This window comes from Eleutherodactylus coqui, unplaced genomic scaffold (assembly GCF_035609145.1).
Source record: "Eleutherodactylus coqui strain aEleCoq1 unplaced genomic scaffold, aEleCoq1.hap1 HAP1_SCAFFOLD_796, whole genome shotgun sequence".
Classification (NCBI taxonomy): domain Eukaryota; kingdom Metazoa; phylum Chordata; class Amphibia; order Anura; family Eleutherodactylidae; genus Eleutherodactylus; species Eleutherodactylus coqui.
Window position 1 is genome coordinate 16,441 of NW_027101754.1, and position 14,482 is coordinate 30,922.

At 56.6% G+C, this 14,482-nt stretch overlaps 65 pseudogenes; all 65 read right to left on the minus strand.

The window, feature by feature from the left end:
• Positions 1-79: 79 nt before the first annotated feature.
• LOC136591154 (5S ribosomal RNA) lies at positions 80-198 on the minus strand (annotated as a pseudogene).
• Positions 199-278: 80 nt separating this feature from the next.
• On the minus strand, positions 279-397 carry LOC136591114 (5S ribosomal RNA; annotated as a pseudogene).
• An 80-nt stretch (positions 398-477) lies between these two features.
• LOC136591155 (5S ribosomal RNA) lies at positions 478-596 on the minus strand (annotated as a pseudogene).
• Positions 597-676: 80 nt separating this feature from the next.
• Positions 677-795, minus strand: LOC136591156 (5S ribosomal RNA; annotated as a pseudogene).
• Positions 796-1,074: 279 nt separating this feature from the next.
• On the minus strand, positions 1,075-1,193 carry LOC136591087 (5S ribosomal RNA; annotated as a pseudogene).
• Positions 1,194-1,273: 80 nt separating this feature from the next.
• Positions 1,274-1,392, minus strand: LOC136591066 (5S ribosomal RNA; annotated as a pseudogene).
• An 80-nt stretch (positions 1,393-1,472) lies between these two features.
• Positions 1,473-1,591, minus strand: LOC136591157 (5S ribosomal RNA; annotated as a pseudogene).
• An 80-nt stretch (positions 1,592-1,671) lies between these two features.
• On the minus strand, positions 1,672-1,790 carry LOC136591056 (5S ribosomal RNA; annotated as a pseudogene).
• An 80-nt stretch (positions 1,791-1,870) lies between these two features.
• On the minus strand, positions 1,871-1,989 carry LOC136591158 (5S ribosomal RNA; annotated as a pseudogene).
• Positions 1,990-2,069: 80 nt separating this feature from the next.
• Positions 2,070-2,188, minus strand: LOC136591122 (5S ribosomal RNA; annotated as a pseudogene).
• An 80-nt stretch (positions 2,189-2,268) lies between these two features.
• LOC136591072 (5S ribosomal RNA) lies at positions 2,269-2,387 on the minus strand (annotated as a pseudogene).
• Positions 2,388-2,467: 80 nt separating this feature from the next.
• LOC136591159 (5S ribosomal RNA) lies at positions 2,468-2,586 on the minus strand (annotated as a pseudogene).
• A 280-nt stretch (positions 2,587-2,866) lies between these two features.
• On the minus strand, positions 2,867-2,985 carry LOC136591088 (5S ribosomal RNA; annotated as a pseudogene).
• An 80-nt stretch (positions 2,986-3,065) lies between these two features.
• Positions 3,066-3,184, minus strand: LOC136591116 (5S ribosomal RNA; annotated as a pseudogene).
• Positions 3,185-3,264: 80 nt separating this feature from the next.
• On the minus strand, positions 3,265-3,383 carry LOC136591108 (5S ribosomal RNA; annotated as a pseudogene).
• Positions 3,384-3,463: 80 nt separating this feature from the next.
• LOC136591160 (5S ribosomal RNA) lies at positions 3,464-3,582 on the minus strand (annotated as a pseudogene).
• An 80-nt stretch (positions 3,583-3,662) lies between these two features.
• LOC136591163 (5S ribosomal RNA) lies at positions 3,663-3,781 on the minus strand (annotated as a pseudogene).
• A 279-nt stretch (positions 3,782-4,060) lies between these two features.
• LOC136591164 (5S ribosomal RNA) lies at positions 4,061-4,179 on the minus strand (annotated as a pseudogene).
• An 80-nt stretch (positions 4,180-4,259) lies between these two features.
• On the minus strand, positions 4,260-4,378 carry LOC136591165 (5S ribosomal RNA; annotated as a pseudogene).
• An 80-nt stretch (positions 4,379-4,458) lies between these two features.
• LOC136591166 (5S ribosomal RNA) lies at positions 4,459-4,577 on the minus strand (annotated as a pseudogene).
• Positions 4,578-4,656: 79 nt separating this feature from the next.
• On the minus strand, positions 4,657-4,775 carry LOC136591098 (5S ribosomal RNA; annotated as a pseudogene).
• Positions 4,776-4,855: 80 nt separating this feature from the next.
• On the minus strand, positions 4,856-4,974 carry LOC136591052 (5S ribosomal RNA; annotated as a pseudogene).
• Positions 4,975-5,054: 80 nt separating this feature from the next.
• Positions 5,055-5,173, minus strand: LOC136591167 (5S ribosomal RNA; annotated as a pseudogene).
• An 80-nt stretch (positions 5,174-5,253) lies between these two features.
• LOC136591022 (5S ribosomal RNA) lies at positions 5,254-5,372 on the minus strand (annotated as a pseudogene).
• An 80-nt stretch (positions 5,373-5,452) lies between these two features.
• Positions 5,453-5,571, minus strand: LOC136591023 (5S ribosomal RNA; annotated as a pseudogene).
• A 278-nt stretch (positions 5,572-5,849) lies between these two features.
• LOC136591024 (5S ribosomal RNA) lies at positions 5,850-5,968 on the minus strand (annotated as a pseudogene).
• Positions 5,969-6,048: 80 nt separating this feature from the next.
• Positions 6,049-6,167, minus strand: LOC136591025 (5S ribosomal RNA; annotated as a pseudogene).
• Positions 6,168-6,446: 279 nt separating this feature from the next.
• LOC136591089 (5S ribosomal RNA) lies at positions 6,447-6,565 on the minus strand (annotated as a pseudogene).
• Positions 6,566-6,645: 80 nt separating this feature from the next.
• Positions 6,646-6,764, minus strand: LOC136591067 (5S ribosomal RNA; annotated as a pseudogene).
• An 80-nt stretch (positions 6,765-6,844) lies between these two features.
• On the minus strand, positions 6,845-6,963 carry LOC136591026 (5S ribosomal RNA; annotated as a pseudogene).
• Positions 6,964-7,043: 80 nt separating this feature from the next.
• On the minus strand, positions 7,044-7,162 carry LOC136591057 (5S ribosomal RNA; annotated as a pseudogene).
• Positions 7,163-7,242: 80 nt separating this feature from the next.
• LOC136591028 (5S ribosomal RNA) lies at positions 7,243-7,361 on the minus strand (annotated as a pseudogene).
• An 80-nt stretch (positions 7,362-7,441) lies between these two features.
• Positions 7,442-7,560, minus strand: LOC136591123 (5S ribosomal RNA; annotated as a pseudogene).
• An 80-nt stretch (positions 7,561-7,640) lies between these two features.
• LOC136591075 (5S ribosomal RNA) lies at positions 7,641-7,759 on the minus strand (annotated as a pseudogene).
• An 80-nt stretch (positions 7,760-7,839) lies between these two features.
• LOC136591029 (5S ribosomal RNA) lies at positions 7,840-7,958 on the minus strand (annotated as a pseudogene).
• Positions 7,959-8,038: 80 nt separating this feature from the next.
• On the minus strand, positions 8,039-8,157 carry LOC136591064 (5S ribosomal RNA; annotated as a pseudogene).
• Positions 8,158-8,237: 80 nt separating this feature from the next.
• On the minus strand, positions 8,238-8,356 carry LOC136591076 (5S ribosomal RNA; annotated as a pseudogene).
• An 80-nt stretch (positions 8,357-8,436) lies between these two features.
• Positions 8,437-8,555, minus strand: LOC136591117 (5S ribosomal RNA; annotated as a pseudogene).
• An 80-nt stretch (positions 8,556-8,635) lies between these two features.
• LOC136591109 (5S ribosomal RNA) lies at positions 8,636-8,754 on the minus strand (annotated as a pseudogene).
• Positions 8,755-8,834: 80 nt separating this feature from the next.
• On the minus strand, positions 8,835-8,953 carry LOC136591030 (5S ribosomal RNA; annotated as a pseudogene).
• Positions 8,954-9,033: 80 nt separating this feature from the next.
• Positions 9,034-9,152, minus strand: LOC136591031 (5S ribosomal RNA; annotated as a pseudogene).
• A 279-nt stretch (positions 9,153-9,431) lies between these two features.
• Positions 9,432-9,550, minus strand: LOC136591033 (5S ribosomal RNA; annotated as a pseudogene).
• Positions 9,551-9,630: 80 nt separating this feature from the next.
• LOC136591034 (5S ribosomal RNA) lies at positions 9,631-9,749 on the minus strand (annotated as a pseudogene).
• An 80-nt stretch (positions 9,750-9,829) lies between these two features.
• LOC136591035 (5S ribosomal RNA) lies at positions 9,830-9,948 on the minus strand (annotated as a pseudogene).
• Positions 9,949-10,028: 80 nt separating this feature from the next.
• On the minus strand, positions 10,029-10,147 carry LOC136591099 (5S ribosomal RNA; annotated as a pseudogene).
• An 80-nt stretch (positions 10,148-10,227) lies between these two features.
• LOC136591053 (5S ribosomal RNA) lies at positions 10,228-10,346 on the minus strand (annotated as a pseudogene).
• Positions 10,347-10,426: 80 nt separating this feature from the next.
• Positions 10,427-10,545, minus strand: LOC136591036 (5S ribosomal RNA; annotated as a pseudogene).
• An 80-nt stretch (positions 10,546-10,625) lies between these two features.
• Positions 10,626-10,744, minus strand: LOC136591037 (5S ribosomal RNA; annotated as a pseudogene).
• An 80-nt stretch (positions 10,745-10,824) lies between these two features.
• On the minus strand, positions 10,825-10,943 carry LOC136591061 (5S ribosomal RNA; annotated as a pseudogene).
• An 80-nt stretch (positions 10,944-11,023) lies between these two features.
• On the minus strand, positions 11,024-11,142 carry LOC136591038 (5S ribosomal RNA; annotated as a pseudogene).
• Positions 11,143-11,222: 80 nt separating this feature from the next.
• On the minus strand, positions 11,223-11,341 carry LOC136591040 (5S ribosomal RNA; annotated as a pseudogene).
• Positions 11,342-11,421: 80 nt separating this feature from the next.
• On the minus strand, positions 11,422-11,540 carry LOC136591100 (5S ribosomal RNA; annotated as a pseudogene).
• Positions 11,541-11,620: 80 nt separating this feature from the next.
• LOC136591110 (5S ribosomal RNA) lies at positions 11,621-11,739 on the minus strand (annotated as a pseudogene).
• An 80-nt stretch (positions 11,740-11,819) lies between these two features.
• LOC136591045 (5S ribosomal RNA) lies at positions 11,820-11,938 on the minus strand (annotated as a pseudogene).
• A 124-nt stretch (positions 11,939-12,062) lies between these two features.
• Positions 12,063-12,181, minus strand: LOC136591111 (5S ribosomal RNA; annotated as a pseudogene).
• An 80-nt stretch (positions 12,182-12,261) lies between these two features.
• Positions 12,262-12,380, minus strand: LOC136591041 (5S ribosomal RNA; annotated as a pseudogene).
• Positions 12,381-12,460: 80 nt separating this feature from the next.
• LOC136591070 (5S ribosomal RNA) lies at positions 12,461-12,579 on the minus strand (annotated as a pseudogene).
• Positions 12,580-12,659: 80 nt separating this feature from the next.
• LOC136591121 (5S ribosomal RNA) lies at positions 12,660-12,778 on the minus strand (annotated as a pseudogene).
• Positions 12,779-12,858: 80 nt separating this feature from the next.
• On the minus strand, positions 12,859-12,977 carry LOC136591042 (5S ribosomal RNA; annotated as a pseudogene).
• An 80-nt stretch (positions 12,978-13,057) lies between these two features.
• LOC136591043 (5S ribosomal RNA) lies at positions 13,058-13,176 on the minus strand (annotated as a pseudogene).
• A 278-nt stretch (positions 13,177-13,454) lies between these two features.
• On the minus strand, positions 13,455-13,573 carry LOC136591090 (5S ribosomal RNA; annotated as a pseudogene).
• An 80-nt stretch (positions 13,574-13,653) lies between these two features.
• LOC136591091 (5S ribosomal RNA) lies at positions 13,654-13,772 on the minus strand (annotated as a pseudogene).
• An 80-nt stretch (positions 13,773-13,852) lies between these two features.
• LOC136591092 (5S ribosomal RNA) lies at positions 13,853-13,971 on the minus strand (annotated as a pseudogene).
• An 80-nt stretch (positions 13,972-14,051) lies between these two features.
• Positions 14,052-14,170, minus strand: LOC136591044 (5S ribosomal RNA; annotated as a pseudogene).
• An 80-nt stretch (positions 14,171-14,250) lies between these two features.
• On the minus strand, positions 14,251-14,369 carry LOC136591093 (5S ribosomal RNA; annotated as a pseudogene).
• Positions 14,370-14,482: the final 113 nt, after the last annotated feature.

Genomic DNA, 14,482 nt, shown 5'->3' on the forward strand with positions numbered 1-14,482 from the left:
GCTCCTCCTCCTTTCCTATGGGCTTTCTGCAGTGCGAACGCACCTCCGAAAAGGAAAGAAACCTACTCACGGCCTTAAAAGTCAACGGGACCTGGGATTCCCAGCCGGTCACCCATACTGGTACTTGCCAGGCCTCAAGCTGGCTGGCGGCCGCGATCTGACGAGAGCAGGCACATTCAGCTTAGAATGCCCGTTGACAGCTCCTCATCCTTTCCTATGGGCTTTCTGCAGTGCGAACGCACCTCCGAAAAGGAAAGAAACCTACTCACGGCCTTAAAAGTCAACGGGACCTGGGATTCCCAGCCGGTCACCCATACTGGTACTTGCCAGGCCTCAAGCTGGCTGGCGGCCGCGATCTGACGAGAGCAGGCACATTCAGCTTAGAATACCTGTTGACAGCTCCTCCTCCTTTCCTATGGGCTTTCTGCAGTGCGAACGCACCTCCGAAAAGGAAAGAAACCTACTCACGGCCTTAAAAGTCAACGGGACCTGGGATTCCCAGCCGGTCACCCATACTGGTACTTGCCAGGCCTCAAGCTGGCTGGCGGCCGCGATCTGACGAGAGCAGGCACATTCAGCTTAGAATGCCCGTTGACAGCTCCTCCTCCTTTCCTATGGGCTTTCTGCAGTGCGAACGCACCTCCGAAGAGGAAAGAAACCTACTCACGGCCTTAAAAGTCAACGGGACCTGGGATTCCCAGCCGGTCACCCATACTGGTACTTGCCAGGCCTCAAGCTGGCTGGCGGCCGCGATCTGACGAGAGCAGGCACATTCAGCTTAGAATGCCCGTTGACAGCTCCTCCTCCTTTCCTATGGGCTTTCTGCAGTGCGAACGCACCTCCGAAAAGGAAAGAAACCTACTCACGGCCTTAAAAGTCAACGGGACCTGGGATTCCCAGCCTTTCACCCATACTGGTACTTGCCAGGCCTCAAGCTGGCTGGCGGCCGCGATCTGACGAGAGCAGGCACATTCAGCTTAGAATGCCCGTTGACAGCTCCTCCTCCTTTCCTATGGGCTTTCTGCAGTGCGAACGCACCTCCGAAAAGGAAAGAAACCTACTCACGGCCTTAAAAGTCAACGGGACCTGGGATTCCCAGCCGGTCACCCATACTGGTACTTGCCAGGCCTCAAGCTGGCTGGCGGCCGCGATCTGACGAGAGCAGGCACATTCAGCTTAGAATGCCCGTTGGCAGCTCCTCCTCCTTTCCTATGGGCTTTCTGCAGTGCGAACGCACCTCCGAAAAGGAAAGAAACCTACTCACGGCCTTAAAAATCAACGGGACCTGGGATTCCCAGCCGGTCACCCATACTGGTACTTGCCAGGCCTCAAGCTGGCTGGCGGCCGCGATCTGACGAGAGCAGGCACATTCAGCTTAGAATGCCCGTTGACAGCTCCTCCTCCTTTCCTATGGGCTTTCTGCAGTGCGAACGCACCTCCGAAAAGGAAAGAAACCTACTCACGGCCTTAAAAGTCAACGGGACCTGGGATTCCCAGCCGGTCACCCATACTGGTACTTGCCAGGCCTCAAGCTGGCTGGCGGCCGCGATCTGACGAGAGCAGGCACATTCAGCTTAGAATGCCCGTTGACAGCTCCTCCTCCTTTCCTATGGGCTTTCTGCAGTGCGAACGCACCTCCGAAAAGGAAAGAAACCTACTCACGGCCTTAAAAGTCAACAGGACCTGGGATTCCCAGCCGGTCACCCATACTGGTACTTGCCAGGCCTCAAGCTGGCTGGCGGCCGCGATCTGACGAGAGCAGGCACATTCAGCTTAGAATGCCCGTTGACAGCTCCTCCTCCTTTCCTATGGGCTTTCTGCAGTGCGAACGCACCTCCGAAAAGGAAAGAAACCTACTCACGGCCTTAAAAGTCAACGGGACCTGGGATTCCCAGCCGGTCACCCATACTGGTACTTGCCAGGCCTCAAGCTGGCTGGCGGCCGCGATCTGACGAGAGCAGGCACATTCAGCTTAGAATGCCCGTTGACAGCTCCTCCTCCTTTCCTATGGGCTTTCTGCAGTGCGAACGCACCTCCGAAAAGGAAAGAAACCTACTCACGGCCTTAAAAGTCAACGGGACCTGGGATTCCCAGCCGGTCACCCATACTGGTACTTGCCAGGCCTCAAGCTGGCTGGCGGCCGCGATCTGACGAGAGCAGGCACATTCAGCTTAGAATGCCTGTTGGCAGCTCCTCCTCCTTTCCTATGGGCTTTCTGCAGTGCGAACGCACCTCCGAAAAGGAAAGAAACCTACTCACGGCCTTAAAAGTCAACGGGACCTGGGATTCCCAGCCGGTCACCCATACTGGTACTTGCCAGGCCTCAAGCTGGCTGGCGGCCGCGATCTGACGAGAGCAGGCACATTCAGCTTAGAATGCCCGTTGGCAGCTCCTCCTCCTTTCCTATGGGCTTTCTGCAGTGCGAACGCACCTCCGAAAAGGAAAGAAACCTACTCACGGCCTTAAAAGTCAACGGGACCTGGGATTCCCAGCCGGTCACCCATACTGGTACTTGCCAGGCCTCAAGCTGGCTGGCGGCCGCGATCTGACGAGAGCAGGCACATTCAGCTTAGAATGCCCGTTGACAGCTCCTCCTCCTTTCCTATGGGCTTTCTGCAGTGCGAACGCACCTCCGAAAAGGAAAGAAACCTACTCACGGCCTTAAAAATCAACGGGACCTGGGATTCCCAGCCGGTCACCCATACTGGTACTTGCCAGGCCTCAAGCTGGCTGGCGGCCCGCGATCTGACGAGAGCAGGCACATTCAGCTTAGAATGCCCGTTGACAGCTCCTCCTCCTTTCCTATGGGCTTTCTGCAGTGCGAACGCACCTCCGAAAAGGAAAGAAACCTACTCACGGCCTTAAAAGTCAACGGGACCTGGGATTCCCAGCCGGTCACCCATACTGGTACTTGCCAGGCCTCAAGCTGGCTGGCGGCCGCGATCTGACGAGAGCAGGCACATTCAGCTTAGAATGCCCGTTGGCAGCTCCTCCTCCTTTCCTATGGGCTTTCTGCAGTGCGAACGCACCTCCGAAAAGGAAAGAAACCTACTCACGGCCTTAAAAGTCAACGGGACCTGGGATTCCCAGCCAATCACCCATACTGGTACTTGCCAGGCCTCAAGCTGGCTGGCGGCCGCGATCTGACGAGAGCAGGAACATTCAGCTTAGAATGCCCGTTGACAGCTCCTCCTCCTTTCCTATGGGCTTTCTGCAGTGCGAACGCACCTCCGAAAAGGAAAGAAACCTACTCACGGCCTTAAAAGTCAACGGGACCTGGGATTCCCAGCCGGTCACCCACACTGGTACTTGCCAGGCCTCAAGCTGGCTGGCGGCCGCAATCTGACGAGAGCAGGCACATTCAGCTTAGAATGCCCGTTGACAGCTCCTCCTCCTTTCCTATGGGCTTTCTGCAGTGCGAACGCACCTCCGAAAAGGAAAGAAACCTACTCACGGCCTTAAAAGTCAACGGGACCTGGGATTCCCAGCCGGTCACCCATACTGGTACTTGCCAGGCCTCAAGCTGGCTGGCGGCCGCGATCTGACGAGAGCAGGCACATTCAGCTTAGAATGCCCGTTGACAGCTCCTCCTCCTTTCCTATGGGCTTTCTGCAGTGCGAACGCACCTCCGAAAAGGAAAGAAACCTACTCACGGCCTTAAAAGTCAACGGGACCTGGGATTCCCAGCCGGTCACCCATACTGGTACTTGCCAGGCCTCAAGCTGGCTGGCGGCCGCGATCTGACGAGAGCAGGCACATTCAGCTTAGAATGCCCGTTGACAGCTCCTCCTCCTTTCCTATGGGCTTTCTGCAGTGCGAACGCACCTCCGAAAAGGAAAGAAACCTACTCACGGCCTTAAAAGTCAACGGGACCTGGGATTCCCAGCCGGTCACCCATACTGATACTTGCCAGGCCTCAAGCTGGCAGGCGGCCGCGATCTGACGAGAGCAGGCACATTCAGCTTAGAATACCCGTTGACAGCTCCTCCTCCTTTCCTATGGGCTTTCTGCAGTGCGAACGCACCTCCGAAAAGGAAAGAAACCTACTCACGGCCTTAAAAGTCAACGGGACCTGGGATTCCCAGCCGGTCACCCATACTGGTACTTGCCAGGCCTCAAGCTGGCTGGCGGCCGCGATCTGACGAGAGCAGGCACATTCAGCTTAGAATGCCCGTTGACAGCTCCTCCTCCTTTCCTATGGGCTTTCTGCAGTGCGAACGCACCTCCGAAAAGGAAAGAAACCTACTCACGGCCTTAAAAGTCAACGGGACCTGGGATTCCCAGCCGGTCACCCATACTGGTACTTGCCAGGCCTCAAGCTGGCTGGCGGCCGCGATCTGACGAGAGCAGGCACATTCAGCTTAGAATGCCCGTTGACAGCTCCTCCTCCTTTCCTATGGGCTTTCTGCAGTGCGAACGCACCTCCGAAAAGGAAAGAAACCTACTCACGGCCTTAAAAGTCAACGGGACCTGGGATTCCCAGCCGGTCACCCATACTGGTACTTGCCAGGCCTCAAGCTGGCTGGCGGCCGCGATCTGACGAGAGCAGGCACATTCAGCTTAGAATGCCCGTTGACAGCTCCTCCTCCTTTCCTATGGGCTTTCTGCAGTGCGAACGCACCTCCGAAAAGAAAGAAACCTACTCACGGCCTTAAAAGTCAACGGGACCTGGGATTCCCAGCCAGTCACCCATACTGGTACTTGCCAGGCCTCAAGCTGGCTGGCGGCCGCGATCTGACGAGAGCAGGCACATTCAGCTTAGAATGCCCGTTGACAGCTCCTCCTCCTTTCCTATGGGCTTTCTGCAGTGCGAACGCACCTCCGAAAAGGAAAGAAACCTACTCACGGCCTTAAAAGTCAACGGGACCTGGGATTCCCAGCCGGTCACCCACACTGGTACTTGCCAGGCCTCAAGCTGGCTGGCGGCCGCGATCTGACGAGAGCAGGCACATTCAGCTTAGAATGCCCGTTGACAGCTCCTCCTCCTTTCCTATGGGCTTTCTGCAGTGCGAACGCACCTCCGAAAAGGAAAGAAACCTACTCACGGCCTTAAAAGTCAACGGGACCTGGGATTCCCAGCCGGTCACCCATACTGGTACTTGCCAGGCCTCAAGCTGGCTGGCGGCCGCGATCTGACGAGAGCAGGCACATTCAGCTTAGAATGCCCGTTGACAGCTCCTCCTCCTTTCCTATGGGCTTTCTGCAGTGCGAACGCACCTCCGAAAAGGAAAGAAACCTACTCACGGCCTTAAAAGTCAACGGGACCTGGGATTCCCAGCCGGTCACCCATACTGGTACTTGCCAGGCCTCAAGCTGGCTGGCGGCCGCGATCTGACGAGAGCAGGCACATTCAGCTTAGAATGCCCGTTGACAGCTCCTCCTCCTTTCCTATGGGCTTTCTGCAGTGCGAACGCACCTCCGAAAAGGAAAGAAACCTACTCACGGCCTTAAAAGTCAACGGGACCTGGGATTCCCAGCCGGTCACCCATACTGGTACTTGCCAGGCCTCAAGCTGGCTGGCGGCCGCGATCTGACGAGAGCAGGCACATTCAGCTTAGAATGCCCGTTGACAGCTCCTCATCCTTTCCTATGGGCTTTCTGCAGTGCGAACGCACCTCCGAAAAGGAAAGAAACCTACTCACGGCCTTAAAAGTCAACGGGACCTGGGATTCCAGCCGGTCACCCATACTGGTACTTGCCAGGCCTCAAGCTGGCTGGCGGCCGCGATCTGACGAGAGCAGGCACATTCAGCTTAGAATACCTGTTGACAGCTCCTCCTCCTTTCCTATGGGCTTTCTGCAGTGCGAACGCACCTCCGAAAAGGAAAGAAACCTACTCACGGCCTTAAAAGTCAACGGGACCTGGGATTCCCAGCCGGTCACCCATACTGGTACTTGCCAGGCCTCAAGCTGGCTGGCGGCCGCGATCTGACGAGAGCAGGCACATTCAGCTTAGAATGCCCGTTGACAGCTCCTCCTCCTTTCCTATGGGCTTTCTGCAGTGCGAACGCACCTCCGAAGAGGAAAGAAACCTACTCACGGCCTTAAAAGTCAACGGGACCTGGGATTCCCAGCCGGTCACCCATACTGGTACTTGCCAGGCCTCAAGCTGGCTGGCGGCCGCGATCTGACGAGAGCAGGCACATTCAGCTTAGAATGCCCGTTGACAGCTCCTCCTCCTTTCCTATGGGCTTTCTGCAGTGCGAACGCACCTCCGAAAAGGAAAGAAACCTACTCACGGCCTTAAAAGTCAACGGGACCTGGGATTCCCAGCCTTTCACCCATACTGGTACTTGCCAGGCCTCAAGCTGGCTGGCGGCCGCGATCTGACGAGAGCAGGCACATTCAGCTTAGAATGCCCGTTGACAGCTCCTCCTCCTTTCCTATGGGCTTTCTGCAGTGCGAACGCACCTCCGAAAAGGAAAGAAACCTACTCACGGCCTTAAAAGTCAACGGGACCTGGGATTCCCAGCCGGTCACCCATACTGGTACTTGCCAGGCCTCAAGCTGGCTGGCGGCCGCGATCTGACGAGAGCAGGCACATTCAGCTTAGAATGCCCGTTGGCAGCTCCTCCTCCTTTCCTATGGGCTTTCTGCAGTGCGAACGCACCTCCGAAAAGGAAAGAAACCTACTCACGGCCTTAAAAATCAACGGGACCTGGGATTCCCAGCCGGTCACCCATACTGGTACTTGCCAGGCCTCAAGCTGGCTGGCGGCCGCGATCTGACGAGAGCAGGCACATTCAGCTTAGAATGCCCGTTGACAGCTCCTCCTCCTTTCCTATGGGCTTTCTGCAGTGCGAACGCACCTCCGAAAAGGAAAGAAACCTACTCACGGCCTTAAAAGTCAACGGGACCTGGGATTCCCAGCCGGTCACCCATACTGGTACTTGCCAGGCCTCAAGCTGGCTGGCGGCCGCGATCTGACGAGAGCAGGCACATTCAGCTTAGAATGCCCGTTGACAGCTCCTCCTCCTTTCCTATGGGCTTTCTGCAGTGCGAACGCACCTCCGAAAAGGAAAGAAACCTACTCACGGCCTTAAAAGTCAACAGGACCTGGGATTCCCAGCCGGTCACCCATACTGGTACTTGCCAGGCCTCAAGCTGGCTGGCGGCCGCGATCTGACGAGAGCAGGCACATTCAGCTTAGAATGCCCGTTGACAGCTCCTCCTCCTTTCCTATGGGCTTTCTGCAGTGCGAACGCACCTCCGAAAAGGAAAGAAACCTACTCACGGCCTTAAAAGTCAACGGGACCTGGGATTCCCAGCCGGTCACCCATACTGGTACTTGCCAGGCCTCAAGCTGGCTGGCGGCCGCGATCTGACGAGAGCAGGCACATTCAGCTTAGAATGCCCGTTGACAGCTCCTCCTCCTTTCCTATGGGCTTTCTGCAGTGCGAACGCACCTCCGAAAAGGAAAGAAACCTACTCACGGCCTTAAAAGTCAACGGGACCTGGGATTCCCAGCCGGTCACCCATACTGGTACTTGCCAGGCCTCAAGCTGGCTGGCGGCCGCGATCTGACGAGAGCAGGCACATTCAGCTTAGAATGCCTGTTGGCAGCTCCTCCTCCTTTCCTATGGGCTTTCTGCAGTGCGAACGCACCTCCGAAAAGGAAAGAAACCTACTCACGGCCTTAAAAGTCAACGGGACCTGGGATTCCCAGCCGGTCACCCATACTGGTACTTGCCAGGCCTCAAGCTGGCTGGCGGCCGCGATCTGACGAGAGCAGGCACATTCAGCTTAGAATGCCCGTTGGCAGCTCCTCCTCCTTTCCTATGGGCTTTCTGCAGTGCGAACGCACCTCCGAAAAGGAAAGAAACCTACTCACGGCCTTAAAAGTCAACGGGACCTGGGATTCCCAGCCGGTCACCCATACTGGTACTTGCCAGGCCTCAAGCTGGCTGGCGGCCGCGATCTGACGAGAGCAGGCACATTCAGCTTAGAATGCCCGTTGACAGCTCCTCCTCCTTTCCTATGGGCTTTCTGCAGTGCGAACGCACCTCCGAAAAGGAAAGAAACCTACTCACGGCCTTAAAAATCAACGGGACCTGGGATTCCCAGCCGGTCACCCATACTGGTACTTGCCAGGCCTCAAGCTGGCTGGCGGCCGCGATCTGACGAGAGCAGGCACATTCAGCTTAGAATGCCCGTTGACAGCTCCTCCTCCTTTCCTATGGGCTTTCTGCAGTGCGAACGCACCTCCGAAAAGGAAAGAAACCTACTCACGGCCTTAAAAGTCAACGGGACCTGGGATTCCCAGCCGGTCACCCATACTGGTACTTGCCAGGCCTCAAGCTGGCTGGCGGCCGCGATCTGACGAGAGCAGGCACATTCAGCTTAGAATGCCCGTTGGCAGCTCCTCCTCCTTTCCTATGGGCTTTCTGCAGTGCGAACGCACCTCCGAAAAGGAAAGAAACCTACTCACGGCCTTAAAAGTCAACGGGACCTGGGATTCCCAGCCAATCACCCATACTGGTACTTGCCAGGCCTCAAGCTGGCTGGCGGCCGCGATCTGACGAGAGCAGGAACATTCAGCTTAGAATGCCCGTTGACAGCTCCTCCTCCTTTCCTATGGGCTTTCTGCAGTGCGAACGCACCTCCGAAAAGGAAAGAAACCTACTCACGGCCTTAAAAGTCAACGGGACCTGGGATTCCCAGCCGGTCACCCACACTGGTACTTGCCAGGCCTCAAGCTGGCTGGCGGCCGCAATCTGACGAGAGCAGGCACATTCAGCTTAGAATGCCCGTTGACAGCTCCTCCTCCTTTCCTATGGGCTTTCTGCAGTGCGAACGCACCTCCGAAAAGGAAAGAAACCTACTCACGGCCTTAAAAGTCAACGGGACCTGGGATTCCCAGCCGGTCACCCATACTGGTACTTGCCAGGCCTCAAGCTGGCTGGCGGCCGCGATCTGACGAGAGCAGGCACATTCAGCTTAGAATGCCCGTTGACAGCTCCTCCTCCTTTCCTATGGGCTTTCTGCAGTGCGAACGCACCTCCGAAAAGGAAAGAAACCTACTCACGGCCTTAAAAGTCAACGGGACCTGGGATTCCCAGCCGGTCACCCATACTGGTACTTGCCAGGCCTCAAGCTGGCTGGCGGCCGCGATCTGACGAGAGCAGGCACATTCAGCTTAGAATGCCCGTTGACAGCTCCTCCTCCTTTCCTATGGGCTTTCTGCAGTGCGAACGCACCTCCGAAAAGGAAAGAAACCTACTCACGGCCTTAAAAGTCAACGGGACCTGGGATTCCCAGCCGGTCACCCATACTGATACTTGCCAGGCCTCAAGCTGGCAGGCGGCCGCGATCTGACGAGAGCAGGCACATTCAGCTTAGAATACCCGTTGACAGCTCCTCCTCCTTTCCTATGGGCTTTCTGCAGTGCGAACGCACCTCCGAAAAGGAAAGAAACCTACTCACGGCCTTAAAAGTCAACGGGACCTGGGATTCCCAGCCGGTCACCCATACTGGTACTTGCCAGGCCTCAAGCTGGCTGGCGGCCGCGATCTGACGAGAGCAGGCACATTCAGCTTAGAATGCCCGTTGACAGCTCCTCCTCCTTTCCTATGGGCTTTCTGCAGTGCGAACGCACCTCCGAAAAGGAAAGAAACCTACTCACGGCCTTAAAAGTCAACGGGACCTGGGATTCCCAGCCGGTCACCCATACTGGTACTTGCCAGGCCTCAAGCTGGCTGGCGGCCGCGATCTGACGAGAGCAGGCACATTCAGCTTAGAATGCCCGTTGACAGCTCCTCCTCCTTTCCTATGGGCTTTCTGCAGTGCGAACGCACCTCCGAAAAGGAAAGAAACCTACTCACGGCCTTAAAAGTCAACGGGACCTGGGATTCCCAGCCGGTCACCCATACTGGTACTTGCCAGGCCTCAAGCTGGCTGGCGGCCGCGATCTGACGAGAGCAGGCACATTCAGCTTAGAATGCCCGTTGACAGCTCCTCCTCCTTTCCTATGGGCTTTCTGCAGTGCGAACGCACCTCCGAAAAAGAAAGAAACCTACTCACGGCCTTAAAAGTCAACGGGACCTGGGATTCCCAGCCAGTCACCCATACTGGTACTTGCCAGGCCTCAAGCTGGCTGGCGGCCGCGATCTGACGAGAGCAGGCACATTCAGCTTAGAATGCCCGTTGACAGCTCCTCCTCCTTTCCTATGGGCTTTCTGCAGTGCGAACGCACCTCCGAAAAGGAAAGAAACCTACTCACGGCCTTAAAAGTCAACGGGACCTGGGATTCCCAGCCGGTCACCCACACTGGTACTTGCCAGGCCTCAAGCTGGCTGGCGGCCGCGATCTGACGAGAGCAGGCACATTCAGCTTAGAATGCCCGTTGACAGCTCCTCCTCCTTTCCTATGGGCTTTCTGCAGTGCGAACGCACCTCCGAAAAGGAAAGAAACCTACTCACGGCCTTAAAAGTCAACGGGACCTGGGATTCCCAGCCGGTCACCCATACTGGTACTTGCCAGGCCTCAAGCTGGCTGGCGGCCGCGATCTGACGAGAGCAGGCACATTCAGCTTAGAATGCCCGTTGACAGCTCCTCCTCCTTTCCTATGGGCTTTCTGCAGTGCGAACGCACCTCCGAAAAGGAAAGAAACCTACTCACGGCCTTAAAAGTCAACGGGACCTGGGATTCCCAGCCGGTCACCCATACTGGTACTTGCCAGGCCTCAAGCTGGCTGGCGGCCGCGATCTGACGAGAGCAGGCACATTCAGCTTAGAATGCCCGTTGACAGCTCCTCATCCTTTCCTATGGGCTTTCTGCAGTGCGAACGCACCTACGAAAAGGAAAGAAACCTACTCACGGCCTTAAAAGTCAACGGGACCTGGGATTCCCAGCCGGTCACCCATACTGGTACTTGCCAGGCCTCAAGCTGGCTGGCGGCCGCGATCTGACGAGAGCAGGCACATTCAGCTTAGAATACCCGTTGACAGCTCCTCCTCCTTTCCTATGGGCTTTCTGCAGTGCGAACGCACCTCCGAAAAGGAAAGAAACCTACTCACGGCCTTAAAAGTCAACGGGACCTGGGATTCCCAGCCGGTCACCCATACTGGTACTTGCCAGGCCTCAAGCTGGCTGGCGGCCGCGATCTGACGAGAGCAGGCACATTCAGCTTAGAATGCCCGTTGACAGCTCCTCCTCCTTTCCTATGGGCTTTCTGCAGTGCGAACGCACCTCCGAAAAGGAAAGAAACCTACTCACGGCCTTAAAAGTCAACGGGACCTGGGATTCCCAGCCGGTCACCCATACTGGTACTTGCCAGGCCTCAAGCTGGCTGGCGGCCGCGATCTGACGAGAGCAGGCACATTCAGCTTAGAATGCCCGTTGACAGCTCCTCCTCCTTTCCTATGGGCTTTCTGCAGTGCGAACGCACCTCCGAAAAGGAAAGAAACCTACTCACGGCCTTAAAAGTCAACGGGACCTGGGATTCCCAGCCAGTCACCCATACTGGTACTTGCCAGGCCTCAAGCTGGCTGGCGGCCGCGATCTGACGAGAGCAGGCACATTCAGCTTAGAATGCCCGTTGACAGCTCCTCCTCCTTTCCTATGGGCTTTCTGCAGTGCGAACGCACCTCCGAAAAGGAAAGAAACCTACTCACGGCCTTAAAAGTCAACGGGACCTGGGATTCCCAGCCGGTCACCCATACTGGTACTTGCCAGGCCTCAAGCTGGCTGGCGGCCGCGATCTGAGGAGAGCAGGCACATTCAGCTTAGAATGCCCGTTGGCAGCTCCTCCTCCTTTCCTATGGGCTTTCTGCAGTGCGAACGCACCTCCGAAAAGGAAAGAAACCTACTCACGGCCTTAAAAGTCAACGGGACCTGGGATTCCCAGCCGGTCACCCATACTGGTACTTGCCAGGCCTCAAGCTGGCTGGCGGCCGCGATCTGACGAGAGCAGGAACATTCAGCTTAGAATGCCCGTTGACAGCTCCTCCTCCTTTCCTATGGGCTTTCTGCAGTGCGAACGCACCTCCGAAAAGGAAAGAAACCTACTCACGGCCTTAAAAGTCAACGGGACCTGGGATTCCCAGCCGGTCACCCACACTGGTACTTCAACGGGACCTGGGATTCCCAGCCGGTCACCCACACTGGTACTTGCCAGGCCTCAAGCTGGCTGGCGGCCGCGATCTGACGAGAGCAGGCACATTCAGCTTAGAATGCCCGTTGACAGCTCCTCCTCCTTTCCTATGGGCTTTCTGCAGTGCGAACGCACCTCCGAAAAGGAAAGAAACCTACTCACGGCCTTAAAAGTCAACGGGACCTGGGATTCCCAGCCGGTCACCCATACTGGTACTTGCCAGGCCTCAAGCTGGCTGGCGGCCGCGATCTGACGAGAGCAGGCACATTCAGCTTAGAATGCCCGTTGACAGCTCCTCCTCCTTTCCTATGGGCTTTCTGCAGTGCGAACGCACCTCCGAAAAGGAAAGAAACCTACTCACGGCCTTAAAAGTCAACGGGACCTGGGATTCCCAGCCGGTCACCCATACTGGTACTTGACAGGCCTCAAGCTGGCTGGCGGCCGCGATCTGACGAGAGCAGGCACATTCAGCTTAGAATGCCCGTTGACAGCTCCTCCTCCTTTCCTATGGGCTTTCTGCAGTGCGAACGCACCTCCGAAAAGGAAAGAAACCTACTCACGGCCTTAAAAGTCAACGGGACCTGGGATTCCCAGCCGGTCACCCATACTGGTACTTGCCAGGCCTCAAGCTGGCTGGCGGCCGCGATTTGACGAGAGCAGGCACATTCAGCTTAGAATACCCGTTGACAGCTCCTCCTCCTTTCCTATGGGCTTTCTGCAGTGCGAACGCACCTCCGAAAAGGAAAGAAACCTACTCACGGCCTTAAAAGTCAACGGGACCTGGGATTCCCAGCCGGTCACCCATACTGGTACTTGCCAGGCCTCAAGCTGGCTGGCGGCCGCGATCTGACGAGAGCAGGCACATTCAGCTTAGAATGCCCGTTGACAGCTCCTCCTCCTTTCCTATGGGCTTTCTGCAGTGCGAACGCACCTCCGAAAAGGAAAGAAACCTACTCACGGCCTTAAAAGTCAACGGGACCTGGGATTCCCAGCCGGTCACCCATACTGGTACTTGCCAGGCCTCAAGCTGGCTGGCGGCCGCGATCTGACGAGAGCAGGCACATTCAGCTTAGAATGCCCGTTGACAGCTCCTCCTCCTTTCCTATGGGCTTTCTGCAGTGCGAACGCACCTCCGAAAAGGAAAGAAACCTACTCACGGCCTTAAAAGTCAACGGGACCTGGGATTCCCAGCCGTCACCCATACTGGTACTTGCCAGGCCTCAAGCTGGCTGGCGGCCGCGATCTGACGAGAGCAGGCACATTCAGCTTAGAATGCCCGTTGACAGCTCCTCCTCCTTTCCTATGGGCTTTCTGCAGTGCGAACGCACCTCCGAAAAGGAAAGAAACCTACTCACGGCCTTAAAAGTCAACGGGACCTGGGATTCCCAGCCGGTCACCCATACTGGTACTTGCCAGGCCTCAAGCTGGCTGGCGGCCGCGATCTGACGAGAGCAGGCACATTCAGCTTAGAATGCCCGTTGGCAGCTCCTCCTCCTTTCCTATGGGCTTTCTGCAGTGCGAACGCACCTCCGAAAAGGAAAGAAACCTACTCACGGCCTTAAAAGTCAACGGGACCTGGGATTCCCAGCCGGTCACCCATACTGGTACTTGCCAGGCCTCAAGCTGGCTGGCGGCCGCGATCTGACGAGAGCAGGCACATTCAGCTTAGAATGCCCGTTGGCAGCTCCTCCTCCTTTCCTATGGGCTTTCTGCAGTGCGAACGCACCTCCGAAAAGGAAAGAAACCTACTCACGGCCTTAAAAGTCAACGGGACCTGGGATTCCCAGCCGGTCACCCATACTGGTACTTGCCAGGCCTCAAGCTGGCTGGCGGCCGCGATCTGACGAGAGCAGGCACATTCAGCTTAGAATGCCCGTTGGCAGCTCCTCCTCCTTTCCTATGGGCTTTCTGCAGTGCGAACGCACCTCCGAAAAGGAAAGAAACCTACTCACGGCCTTAAAAGTCAACGGGACCTGGGATTCCCAGCCGGTCACCCATACTGGTACTTGCCAGGCCTCAAGCTGGCTGGCGGCCGCGATCTGACGAGAGCAGGCACATTCAGCTTAGAATGCCCGTTGACAGCTCCTCCTCCTTTCCTATGGGCTTTCTGCAGTGCGAACGCACCTCCGAAAAGGAAAGAAACCTACTCACGGCCTTAAAAGTCAACGGGACCTGGGATTCCCAGCCGGTCACCCATACTGGTACTTGCCAGGCCTCAAGCTGGCTGGCGGCCGCGATCTGACGAGAGCAGGCACATTCAGCTTAGAATGCCCGTTGGCAGCTCCTCCTCCTTTCCTATGGGCTTTCTGCAGTGCGAACGCACCTACGAAAAGGAAAGAAACCTACTCACGGCCTTAAAAGTCAACGGGACCTGGGATTCCCAGCCGGTCAA